Source organism: Solanum lycopersicum, chromosome 9 (assembly GCF_036512215.1).
Source record: "Solanum lycopersicum chromosome 9, SLM_r2.1".
NCBI lineage: Eukaryota > Viridiplantae > Streptophyta > Magnoliopsida > Solanales > Solanaceae > Solanum > Solanum lycopersicum.
Genome location: NC_090808.1, coordinates 52,466,410 through 52,472,306, shown reverse-complemented (window position 1 = coordinate 52,472,306; position 5,897 = coordinate 52,466,410). Strand labels below are relative to the sequence as shown.

The 5,897-nt window shown below is 32.1% G+C and overlaps 1 long non-coding RNA gene across 1 annotated transcript; it reads left to right on the top strand.

Moving 5' to 3' along the window:
* The first annotated feature begins 1,979 nt into the window (after positions 1–1,979).
* On the top strand, positions 1,980–4,844 carry LOC138338108 (uncharacterized). Its single transcript, XR_011211433.1, has 2 exons — positions 1,980–2,233; positions 4,668–4,844. It is a non-coding gene; the product is annotated as an uncharacterized lncRNA (long non-coding RNA).
* The last annotated feature ends 1,053 nt before the right edge of the window (positions 4,845–5,897 follow it).

Here is a 5,897-nt window from a genome sequence, read left to right as displayed (position 1 = left end):
CTCTAAATTTAGTAAAGAGAAAATGAAAAATATACATATGAACATTAAGAAGATAATATCTCACATGATCCCTCAACTAAGAGTTTTTTCTTAGAAAGTCACTCAACTCTTTCTCATAACCTCAAAGTCAACCAATTATAAAAATTTTACATACTTTGTTGTCAAACCTAATTAATTGATTTTTCATTTAAATTTTCTGACTTTAAAATTGAAATTTTAAGAGATAAAAAGGATATCTATACAAATTATTTAATAACTTTCCCTGCAAAAAAATATATTATTGGCCATTTTATTTTTACTCATTTCTCTCCTAAAAATATAATTATGCGGCCCACTTTTAATTGTCATGTTATATTTTTCAAAAGTAAATCTTACTAATTTTAAAGTTATATTAGAGTATATTAATTTGTTATTTTAAATAATAAATGTCAAAGCTATACGAAAATAATATATATTATTATTTCTTGCATAATATTATGAAAAAGGACATCATAAAATCTTACTCAAAGTTATTACTCCCTCTGTCTATTTTTATTTGTCATGTTGCGCTTTTCGAGGGTCAATTAAACTAATTTCAAAGATAAATTAGATCACAATAATTTGATATTTTAAACATAATTTAAATGTTAAAAGACTACGAGAAAAGTACTATAAATTGCAATTTTTTTGCATACCAATTTAATGAAAAAATAGACTTAAAATATAGTCAAAATTTCTATTGTTTGACCTTAAAAAGATAAATCATGACAATTAAAAGTGAACGGATATAGTAGAAGAAAGTTATCATACATATATTGGACCCTAAACTTGGATTCAGATTTTAACTTTTACATTCAACTTTCATAATGCACAAACAGACACTTTAACTATCCAACTTTTAAATAAATAAACACATGAGTCCTACATGGCACAATATATGTAGGACACCAAGTAGGATAAAAAATGACATGTAGGGCATGTGTGTCTATTTGTTCAACTTTATACAAGTTTAAATTTCTCTTTGTGCACATTCAAAGTTGAAGGGAACATTTATGTATTATGCCTAAAAGAAAACTATAACAACTAAAAAATTAATGAAAATAGTAATATAAAAAGAAGGCATAATACATATATTTGACCCTATACTTGGCTTCAAATTCTAACTTTGATCTCCAACTTTATTAATGCACAAACAAACACATTAACTATCTAACTTTTAAATAAATAAATAATGAGTACTACATGGCACAATACATGTAGGACACCACGTAGGATAAAAAAACGTTTAGGAAAGATGTGTCTATTTGTTCAACTTTATATAAGTTTAAGTGTGTATTTGTTCAAATCCAAAGTTGAAGAGCATAAATGTGATTTGACCCCAAGTGAAAGGGCACATTTATTATGTATAATGCCTAAAAAGAACAATTACTAGTCTTTTAATGTTCCTCCACTAATTACTAGTCTTAAACGTACCTAGAATGCATGGATCAGACAGGTTTACACAAGTTGTTGTGCGTAGAACCAGAACTCAGAACCTATGCACTAGCCCAGACAACAAACTTGATGAGCTAGTTGAGCTAGGCAAGGTCAGAACCAATCATGAAGGGCACCCGAATTGAAGAGATTTACTCGGATGAGTTTTATCGGACTTAAAAGGGGTAATCTTAGATTTAGAGGGTCTAGGTGTAAAATAGTCTTTTCAAAGATAGGGTTAGTATTGTAATTACCCTAATTAATTATTTTATTAAATAATTAATTTAAAGAGGATGGGAAATTGGGGTAGGGTTGGCCGAAATTGATCCTTTTTCGTATCTTAGGCTTCACCTAAGTTCGTGCCTTGGTGGAAGCAACATTTAAGTGCATTAAATTGATGATTATAATCTGATTTTGTAGGGTCTTAGTGGTCATTTCGATTAACCTTTGGAAAAATAAGATTTTTAAAAAATTAAGAGAAATCCTAATTTGACTAAGTCTCCACCTAATCTCCTAATCCTAAGCTAATGCATTCTTACGTCTCTCTCTACTCTTACCTTATTTACACGCTCAACTTTCTGTAAAACAAAAGAACAGAACAAAAATATAACATAGTTCATCCACATTCAAGAACTTTATCCCTCAAAATCAAAAGTGAAATAAGTTTATAAACAAACAGAAAAATTATGTTCTCGACGGATTGTGCTTGTGATTTGGGTTGTGAGACATTGGCCAACTGGGGATTTTTGCAGCACATAAGAACATCTTTTAACAACTTCAGGTATGGGTATTATTCCCTCTTGGTCCCTTTCCCAAGAGACCCCTAAGGTTCAGACTATTCACAATAAAAAACTAAGGTTGTCCCCGTTGCATGCCCTTGTCATTAGATCTTTTGAAAGATTCAAGTATGCTTGTGTATAAATTTTCTAGATTATTTTAGGGCTACTTGTGATTATGTGTTTGAATGCGTATGCGGAATTATGTTGAAATGAAAGAAGTGTTTCCGAAAATGTGTGATATGTTGACTTGTGGTTGCATGTATGTACTGAGATTTTTGTCTCGACTTGAAGCATGAAATTTGACATGTTAAATTGTTGCATTTTACATGTATTAATATGTCAAAAATGTGACGTTCAGATGAATTCAAAGTTGCTGAATTGAATGACAATTCTTGACTGAAAGTAACCTTAAAAATGCACCGAAAGATCTCCCTAAAAACTACTCGAAATGTCTTGATGTTTAACGTGAAAGAGGGTGAGAAAATGGACTGCAAAAAGGTGATCAAATTACCGAAAGTAACCATGAAAATTCACCTAAATATGTACTAGATGATACAAGAATATTTTCTTAAATCTAACATTTAAAAGTTGAGAAAATGGACTGCAAAAAAGGTGAACAAATTTCAAGAATTCTAGAAATTTGTTTCGGCAGCTTACTGTTAAAAATTTTAGTTTTAATTTTTTTTTAAAATTGCATGAGGTCAGTGGGGATTGAACCCAAAACCTCACCATATACAAGTAATAAAATAATTAAATAATAAAAAAGGTGAGGGGGATTCGAAAAGGGGTATATCTCAATTGAAAAGTTAGGAGAAAAATGAAAGAAAATGATGTGAGGCGTGTCGAGTTCGAACCCACAACCTCTTTTATGGGTGAAGGAGAGAGGAGAAAAATTAAATAAAGAAATAATAAAATGAGGTATGTGGGAATCGAACCCACAATCTCTCGGCTGAATGAACAGAATTAAGGAGAAAACTAAAATGGGGCTTTGGGGGTTCGATCCGACACCCTCTTAGTTTAACCCATGGAATCAAGTAACGACAGAAAAAGAAATGGATGTGGGCGTGGGGATTCGATCTTGGGTTCCCCAGGCCAAAATTTTTAAGACAAGCTGGATCTATGCCTTAAAATCAGTTGACTAAATGAAATTTCTAAGAGAGTATACTTATACTAAACGATGAATAAGCAAAGAAAGAGTGACTACATGAGGATCGGCTAGTACAAGTGAGACAAGCTGTATCTACGCGTAGAATCAATTTCCCTCAATGTAAACTCCAAGAAAGCATATCTATGTTATACAATGAACAAATAATTAAAGGTGAGTGAAGATGAACAAAAAGATGTTAATAAATAACAGAGTTACACCATAATATGAGGCTAGTGCATGTGAGACAAGCTCTACCTACGCATATATAAGGTCACAAAAATTACTCAACTAAAGGAGTGTTTAATATTACGATACAAGTGTCAATCACACTCTACATGTAAGTGTAAGGACAATTCAAACTTTCTAAGAAATGTTGAGATGAAAAACCATCTAATGAGCTATTATACCCTCATACTAGAAGCCAACTTGTACAATGTATGAGAAGAATATAATAGAACTTTATACTGAGCACCGATAGGATATATATGAGTTGCAATTCCTTCTTTCAGGAAGGCAGAGGTTCGTGTAGTTCTCATGAGATGAGACTGTCCGTTCAGACAGGTATGGGTCTCCCTAAATCTCCTTGTCTTTAAACTATGCTGACAACATAGGAACTAGCCTGTACTTTCCACCTAAGCAAACTAAGTATGTTCTTGGTTTAACCTTGTCCATTTACTCCGCCTCCTATGTCGATTAAAATTGAAGTTCCTCAAAGTATGAAAGATGATGAAATGAATGATACCAAGGTGTTTTGATAGGATAATAAAGAGGTGAATTAGACTCAAGTAATGACACTAGGTCATTCTTTGTCATTGCACACTGAACTTGATGAGAGTTTTAAAAATCATTCCAGGTATAGCTTGTGTCCACACCGGTCAACAAACGTATGAATCAAAGAAGTGGAGTCTATGTTTGCTAAAGAAGGCTCCCTATTTAAGGCTCATATGTTGAGCCCTCATTTTGTGAAGTCTGAATGTTAAGTCCGTGGTTCCAAGGTATCATGACATATGAATGAATTAAATGAAATATGATATGTGCTATATGCAATATGTTATGTGCAATATTCTATATATTATGTGTTCTGTGCAATATGATACGTATGATGATGCATGTTACTATCACAGCATGGCATTCCTAGTACGATTTTGGCAAGTCCATTGACTTGACTTTCAATAACTCATATTGTTAGGAGAGAGATATTCTAAATCATTCAGGTCCGTTGTGTGTGCTTGCATATACCCATACTTAGTATAACTATGTACTAATTCCATATATTTATGTACTTTTAGGTGTAGGTGCAGCTAGACGTTAGAGCTTACAAGTCGACGCAGAAGTTACACGGATGTAGTAGACTAGGCATGAGCTAGTGGAGTATGTTCCACTAGCATTTCTTTTGTATTTACTTTCACACGTTGTATTGGTGCCATTTTGGAAACTCTATATTTATGACTATATGTTTGATGTGATTATCTTGAGTTAGATAGTTGTTGTGAATGCTTATTAGTTTACCTAGATAGTATTACGTGAGATCAATGTTTTCCAATATAAAATTAAAGTAAACAAAAGTTCAAGTTTTCCGCTAAAATTAACCTAGATGATGTAACGAAGACATATATAGGCTTGTCTGCGATCTCTGAGAGATCAATGACACTGGTCTCGTCTGGAGTCTAGACCCCGGTCCTGACAAGGGACAAGTCCATATGGCTTGACACATCATTAAATGTTTTGGGTGTTAACTCTTGACAGGTATTTGTGATCTATTTTAATCATGACGGGGTATTTTTAATCCTAAAATATAACGGAAGAAAGAAGTAATTGATTTCGCATGGTTCAGAAATATTTTTGACCTTTTTCAAATTTTCAGGGAAAAATTTGTTAATTTTTAGCGGTGACTATCCTATATCTACTGATGGCCTCGGTGTATGCAAATGTTACATTGCTGCATAAGTTATGCATCATTCATGTCCGTAACGATAAATATTATTCCTTGTATCTCAATTTTTATCGTCATATTCAAATTTTTAATGTGAATTCACACTTTAGATTTTGAATAAAAAATTATGAATTTGTAAGTTTTGAAAACTTAATATGGCCACAACATATCATAATTTTTAAAATATAGAAATGAATTATGGTGAAGTAACATTTTTTTGACCCGCAAAATTATTTTATGTAAGTTATATTATGTTGCTCATATTCTTTAAGAGAGTCCACACTCTCGTTATGTCAAATGGATAAAAGATGATGTCATAATATCAGTTAAAGATTGTAGTTTAGCAGGGTAGTAGAACCACTTGCGGCGTTAAAAAAATTTTCAAGGGTCTTCAAAATTCGAAGAGTAATTTTTTTTAGCAACAGGGTGTGCAATATATTTATTACTATTAAGTGGGTTTGAAATAAAATTACATATTCATTTCCCATTTTTTCTTCAAACTTAAAAATGGTTGTTGTACAATTGCCCACAAAGAATAAACAATAGATATTTGGCACTTAATTGAACATACTTACCACCGGACTAT